The sequence below is a fragment of the Centropristis striata genome, chromosome 12, assembly GCF_030273125.1.
Source record: "Centropristis striata isolate RG_2023a ecotype Rhode Island chromosome 12, C.striata_1.0, whole genome shotgun sequence".
NCBI classification, from domain to species: Eukaryota; Metazoa; Chordata; class Actinopteri; order Perciformes; family Serranidae; genus Centropristis; species Centropristis striata.
The window spans coordinates 15,663,883-15,671,571 of NC_081528.1; the positions used below are offsets into that span (position 1 = coordinate 15,663,883).

The 7,689-nt window shown below is 44.1% G+C and overlaps 1 pseudogene; it reads left to right on the top strand.

Moving 5' to 3' along the window:
* Positions 1–1,874: 1,874 nt before the first annotated feature.
* Positions 1,875–2,511, top strand: LOC131982394 (beta-1,3-galactosyltransferase 2-like; annotated as a pseudogene).
* Positions 2,512–7,689: the final 5,178 nt, after the last annotated feature.

Consider the following 7,689-nt stretch of genomic DNA (forward strand, 5'->3'; position numbering starts at 1 on the left):
TATCCCCTTCCTAGATTAGATATCAAGCCCCGTAACTCGAATTAGGACCTTTTAGTTTTATTTATTAGTTTAGATTGTTCATGGTGTTTTTCCTCCCTCAGAGTGGTTTTTCTTTGTTTTTATTTTCTAGCTCAGCTTCAGGAGTTTCATAGCCTGTTTGTTTTCACCTTCTGTGGATTACTCTTGCTGCCTTCTTTGAAGAGACTATCAGATCAAATGCACTGCATCTGAGTCCTAATTTGAGCCAGGCCTGAAAGTACACACTGGCCAGCATGGACTCAGCAGAGACACCACAGGTGGCAGCGCAGCTGCAGGATCAGGAGGCTCGCATATCTCGACAGGAAGAGTTCCAGTCGACCATGGCTACGCAGCTCAGTTTCCTGTCGGGCCTCGCTCAGGACCTCGTGTACCATCTGGTCAGAACTCCAGCTCCACCCGCCATTCCTGAGACGCCAGCCGCTCCCTCTCCAGCTCCAGCGGCACCCGGCTACGGTTCGGGAATCAGACTGGCCTCCCCCGAACATTATTCAGGAGAGCTGTATCAGTGTAGACCGTTTTTGATTGACTGTTCAATCCATTTTGAACTCACTCAAAAGATTGCTTTCATGATCTCCCACCTGACGGGGCGAGCTAGAGCCTGGGCCACCGCTGAGTGGGCTTGTGATTCCCCTCTCTGCAGCTCCCAGGCAGAGTTTACGGCGGCTCTTCAGAGAACTTTTGACCCGGTGACGTCAGACCGAGAGAAGGCTCAGAGACTGACGGGGATGAACAAAATAACGAATCAGTCTGTCATTATGCCATTTGTTTCCGCACCCTGGCCGCGGAGAGTGGATGGAACTACACCGCACTGTATGACATTGGCGGCTCCCATCCGAGAGCTTCTGGTTCCCCTGGACCTTCCCTCCGACCTGGATTCCCTGATCGGGCTCGGGGAGATTTCCCTCCTCTCCAGCACCGGAGGGCTCATCGCCGTTCCAGTCACCATCTATATCCCGTGCGCAATCACCCACACCCAGAGGAGAAGAGGCTATGCAACTGGGACGCGCACGACTGTCCCGGGAGGAGCGACAGCGACGACAGCAGGAGGGTCGTTATTTTTACTGCGGCGAAACAAGACATCTTGTCGCCACCTGTCCAGCCAAATGCTCCACCAGGGTGAGTAGTTGCAAGACCTCATGCCCTGCTTGCCGGATCCTGACAAACATCCAAGTAACACACCACGCTGTCACTACAGATATAAAGGGGCACATAGACTCTGGGGCTGACGAAAGCTTTATGGTTTGGGGAATGGCCAGGAAACTTCGTCTGAAAACTGAACTTTTAAAGAAGACCATCACGGCCAAGGGACTTTATTATTATTTTTATTATTATATTATTTTTATTTTATATTTTATTATTATTTGTTATCACACATGCCACGGAGACTGTTAAACTTAACATCCAGAACCATGAGGAGATGAATTTTTTTTTCTTCGATTCTCCCTCTCATGATCTGATCCTGAGCACCAGGTGAGTATGGACGAGAAGACACATCAGGGAGTGTCAACATGCTGGAGGGTTGCTCTGCCCGCGAGGGACAAAGCCAGGGGATGGTGGATGCTGGTAAGCTGTCGGAGAGCAGCATAAGGTGCAGCTGGTCGTGGCGTCACTGCATCTTCTTCATCCTGGTTTTGGGGGCAGTCTTGTTCGTCTACAACACAAATATAAAAGATATGATGCTGGACCTGAAACCGACAGAATGGTGAAGTCTAAATGTATTTCAAAGTCAGAGACGTTATCACGTTATGTCAACGTTATGTATCTGATCCCTGCGTCTCGAAACACTAAGAATACAGACGACATGTAACAAAATTGAGAATATGACATCAATAAACATGACATCAGAGACAATGTCACAACAAAAAACTGAGCCGCTGCCACTGCTGGTTCCTTATAAATCTCCGGGCCCATATCTAGTGGAGTACCCTTACAAGTACAGCTTCCTCATGAACGAGCTAAAGAGGTGTGAGAAGGGGAGAATCCCTTCTTATGGTTCCAGTGGCGCCCCACAACAGGGCTCATCGTTACGTCATCCGCAGCACCTGGGAAGCATAGAGTCTGGTCGAGGGCAAAGTGGTGAGGCTGTTCTTCCTGCTGGGGCTGCACGCCAGAGTTGGCGCTCAGAAGGTCCGCGAGCAACTGCTTCAGGAGAGCAGGGAGCACCAGGATCTGATCCAAAGCAACTTCTTGGACTGCTACAAGAACCTGACCATCAAGATGATGGTGATGCTGGAGTGACTGGACGCCTACTGCTCCGGCGCCTCCTATGCCATGAAGATAGATTCGGACATGTTCCTGAACGTTCCCAATCCGGTTGCTGAACCCTCCAAAGAAGAACTACATGACCGGACTGATGTCCTGAGGGTTAGGGGTCCTTTTTTTGTGGGCAAAAAGGATGGGACCTTGCGGCCATGCATAGATTACAGCCCCCTGAATGACATAACGATAAAGAACCGCTACCCGTTACCTCTAATGTCCTCTGTGTTCGACCAGCTACAACAAGCCAAAGTTTTCCCAAAGATAGATCTACGCAATGCCTATCACCTAGTCAGAATAAGGGAGGGTGATGAATGGGAGAAGGGGTTTAATACCCCCAGCAGACACTATGAGTATCATGCCCTTTGGTCTCACTAACGCTCCCGCAGTATTCCAGGCCATGATCAATGAAGTCCTGTTTTTAGACCAGTTTTTTTTAATGTGTACCTAGAAAGCTGAAAAGCTAACATTAGCTAACAATAAAAGTTGTGTTAATCTCAAAAAGCTAAACCTTGTACATTCTTAGTATTAATACTAGGGCCGGGACTCGATTAAAACAATGAATCTAATTAATTAGAGGCTTTGTAATTAATTAATCGATCTCATCAGCTTCTTTGTTCATGTTCACTGTGGTTTGTTGTTGTCTGAACTCATGAACGCCAGTTGGTGCTCCAGTTTAATCGGTCCGCTTGAAACTCATCCAGTGAGAAACGTTCGGTGGTGCAAAAAAAGTGCGATTAAAATGCGTCAATTTTTTTTACGCGCTAATTTTTGTGTAATTAATTAATCTTAATTAACGCGTTAAAGTCCGGTCCTAATTAATACATGTGTTTAGTTTATAACACTAACTGTACATCTACACAGACCCTTTCACACCTTTCACACCTCCAGTCCCCAGGACATCCACACATCCCCCACAGCCCCCCACCACCGCCAGCAGCAGACACCTCTCTGCACCATCACCGCCGACACCCCCCACCCCCCAGTCTCAGAGAGCTGGAGAGGCTCAAGCAGAGGAAAGCTGCTGGACCGGACCGCATCAGCCCTCATGTGTTGAAGGCGTGTTCCAGCCAGCTCTGTGGAGTTCTCCAGCACCTCTTCAACCTGAGCCTTCACCTTCAGAGAGTGCCAGTGCTCTGGAAAACATCCTGCCTGGTCCCAGTGCCCAAAAAAGGACGTCCTGCTGCACTGGAGGACTACAGGCCAGTAGCACTGACCTCCCACATCATGAAGGTCATGGAGAGACTGGTCCTGGCACACCTCAGACAGCTGGTGTGCCCACTACAAGACCCCCTGCAGTTTGCATATCAGCCCCGTTTTGGGGTTGATGATGCAATCATCTACCTGCTGCAGAGGGCTCACTCCTCCCTGGACAGACCCAACACCTCAGTCCGAATCATGTTCTTCGACTTCTCCAGCGCCTTCAACACCATCCAGCCCAGACTGCTGAAGGCCAAACTGGAGGGCACGCAGGTGGGTGCTCCCCTCATCACTTGGGTCGATGACTATCTGACGAGCAGGCCGCAGTTTGTGAGATTACAGAACTGTGTGTCTGATCGTCTGATCAGTAACATCGGCGCCCCCCAGGGGACTGTACTGTCCCCCTTCCTCTTCACCACATACACTGCTGACTTTCAGTACTGCACTGAGTCGTGTCATCTGCAGAAGTTCTCTGATGACACGACCATTGTGGGGTGTGTTGAGGGCGGAGGGGAGGCTGAGTATAGGGACCTGGTGGACCGCTTTGTGAAGTGGTGTGGGGAGAACCACCTGCAGCTGAACGTGAGGAAGACGAGGGAGATGGTTTTGGACTTCAGGAGGAATAAGCCCCTGCCCTCTCCTGTCAGTATCAGTGGGACAGATGTGGAGATGGTACCTGCATACAAGTACCTGGGGGTCACTCTGGACAATAAACTGGACTGGTCCACCAACACTGAGGCCTTCTACAAGAAGGGCCTGAGCCAGCTTTACTTCCTGAGGAGGCTCAGGTCCTTCAATGTCTGCAACAAAATGCTGCAGATGTTCTATCAGTCTGTTGTGGCGAGCACCATCTTCTTTGCTGTGGTGTCCTGGGGGGGGCATCAAAGCAAAGGACGCCAACAGACTGAACAAACTGATCAGGAAGGCAGAACCCCGCTGCTCCAAGGAACGATACAGAAAGTCGTTCCTTCCTTCTGCAATAAGACTTTATAACTCATCTACCTCTGCCAGAACCAACATTACTGAAATGCACTAAATCTACGAACGACACTTTGCTAAGTTATTAATATTATTACTATTATTATTAGAGGTGGGGGAAAAAATCGATACTGCATAGTATTGCGATATTTTGCGTGGCGATATAATATCGATTCATGGCCGCCAAGTATCGATACTTTTTTGTCATAATTAATGGAAAAAATGAAGTGAATTCTTTGGTACTTAAAATGAAATCAATTGCTTTTTTGATCCACTAGATGGTGCTGTTGAGTATTTTTCTGGTGAGGTCAGTAGAGGTGATGGTCAGCGTGACAGAAGAAGTTGGTACAACAAAGATGGCGGCACCGGAGATAATAAATAAGGAGAGCCCCGTCCGCGTTAATGTCAAGCGTGTGGATTTATTTTGGATTTTTTTTTAACAAGGAAGGGACGAATGAGATAGAAATGACACATGGAGTTTGCAAGGAGTGCCGCATGAAAATAAAATACTCGGGGAATACAACGGACTTGCGGGCTCATCTAACTCGGCACCATCCTGAGATCGCATTAACTGATGACGCCAAAGCTAACGCTACATCAGCGCTACCGAGAAACCAGCTGACAAAACTGCCCCTCAATTCAGAACGCGCAAAGGAAATAACACAATCCATTGCTTGCTTCATGTGCAAAGACTTGAGGTCATACAACGTTGTGGAAACGATGGTTTTAGCTACATGGTAAAGACACTGGAACCAGTTATGTGACTCCGTCGCAACGTTATTTCACGGACACAGCCGTATCAAAGCTATACACAGCAGTAAAGCTTGAAGTTGAGGAAAGTTTGGGAACAGCAGATATACTTGCGATAACTTGTGTTGTGTGGAAGTCGCGGGCAGTAGATTCATATGTGACTATAACGGCTCATAGTGTGACAGATGACTGGAAGCGTCTGTCTCACGTTCTTTAGACTCGAGCAGAACATGAAAGTCACAAATGTTGCACTGCATGTTTGATATCAGTTCAGTTCAGTTTGACTGAATACTTTGTTGGTCAGTCTGTGGGTTTGACTCTCATTGTGGAGAAATAAAAAGACTGTCTTATTTGACAAAACAATTATTGATTTAATTTAATTTTGTGGACACAAAATGCAGTTAAATAAGTAATTTTAAACAGTAAAATCGCAATATATTGTATCGCAATACTCACCATATTGCGAAATGCTTAAAATCGCAATAATATCGTATCGTGACTCAAGTATCGCGATAAAATCGTATCGTGGGGCCTCTGGTGATTCCCACCTCTAATTATTATTATTATATATACTGTTGCTGCCATTACTATTATTTCTATATACTGTAATATACTACTATTATTATTATACCGGCCTTACCGGCCTTATTTATTATTATTATTATTATTACTACTATTATTATTATATATTATATGTCATATTATTTTACTTATAATGACTTTATTTATATTTTTCATTTTCATTTTATTTTTATATTGTTTATTATCTATTATTACATATTATATTATATATATTATATACTGCACTATTATTATTATTATTATATACCGTCTAGTCACTATAGCATTGTTGCCGTCATATCACCAGTTTAATTATTACCATCATCTTGCCAACCACCCTACCAACTGATTTTTTTTACTTCTTAAGTGTCCTTGTTGTATTCTGTGTTTTTTTTTTCTATTGTTGTTTTTATTTATGCTACCTCAGTATTTTATTCTATTGCATTTTATTGTACTTGACTACCGGACTGCTGTGACAACCGAATTTCCCTTCGGGGATGAATAAAGTAATCTATCTATCTATCTATCTATCTATCCATCCATCCATCCATCCATCCATCCATCCACGTCCTCAAGCAGAAAAAAACTCCACAAATACTGTCACACACACACACGACAGACGATGAATTAACAGTCTTAAAGAGTGTGTATTTAATTTGGCATGTATCTGATCCAACCAGCAGATATTTTAGTGAGAAATCTTACTTTGAAACCGGTCACTGCATCTGCCAGAGGCAGAGAGCAATCTGAGTGACTAAATCTTTATGGATAAATTGATATTTAATTTTTTGTGTGTCGTGTCTTTGTTTGCAGCGATGTTTGTTAACTTATCTATAGAACTCTTCAAAATAAAGTATCTGTATGAATCATTCTGATCACTAAACACATGTAGCTTTCAAAATAAGTTATAATACTATATGTTGTACCACGAGTGTTGTTTGTGTGCTAGCTAGCTTCATTCGGCTAAACTGGAGCTGGGGTCCCGTAAACTGGCAGGAAAGTTGTGGATAAGATCATCTGCTGGAGTGTCGTCAGGTCCACTGCACCTTTGTCATAACTGCATTAGTCCATTCACATTGCAACTGCAGAGCCTACAGTGTATGAATAAATTAACTCAACTCTCCAAAGACACAAAAGGTGGAAATCAATTTTAGACGGATATACAGGGACAAATTTTTTTATTTGAATACATATCCCATCAGATGCACAAATAACTATAAATAAATACAGGAACTGGGCCACTGCAGTACAACTTAAATGCATTTTTTCATAGCCTTCCACAGCACTGAGATCTGTAAACGGTAGATGGTCTGGATCATTTTCATACTCATCTGATTACTCAGTGAGCATTTTGGCCAAATGGATGGAGGCATTCTCCTCTTCTACGATTCAACTCCCATTAGAGCAGAAATGTTTCACCATAGGGAAGAACATGATCACTCACTGTGGCTTTGTGGGTTTTTTGTTTTTATTTTTTTGTACTTGTGTTCCCTTCCAGGAGGCTTCACAGCATTCAAATCATGCCAGGAAAATATATCATGCACGCTCAGCAGAGTGCCAGAAAACATTTAGCAGACAACTCTGTGGACATCTGCAGACCTTTAAATACTCATATTACTTTTACTTTAACAGTCACCTGAACATAAACACAAATTATATATATATACATACACACATATATCAATATTTTTACATATATATCTTTATTGGGTTGTCAGGACATAATACATATTCAATCAGTAAGGGTACAATTCACCCATTTTCCCCCTTTGAGCGTCCTGAGTTCTTCCTGAACAGCTACATATGTTTTTTTTGTGAAGAAAAATGAAGAAATAGCTTTGTAAGAGCGATCTGAAAAACTGTTAAATATGCTTTTCTACAGAAATCCTCCTGCGTTTTTAATAT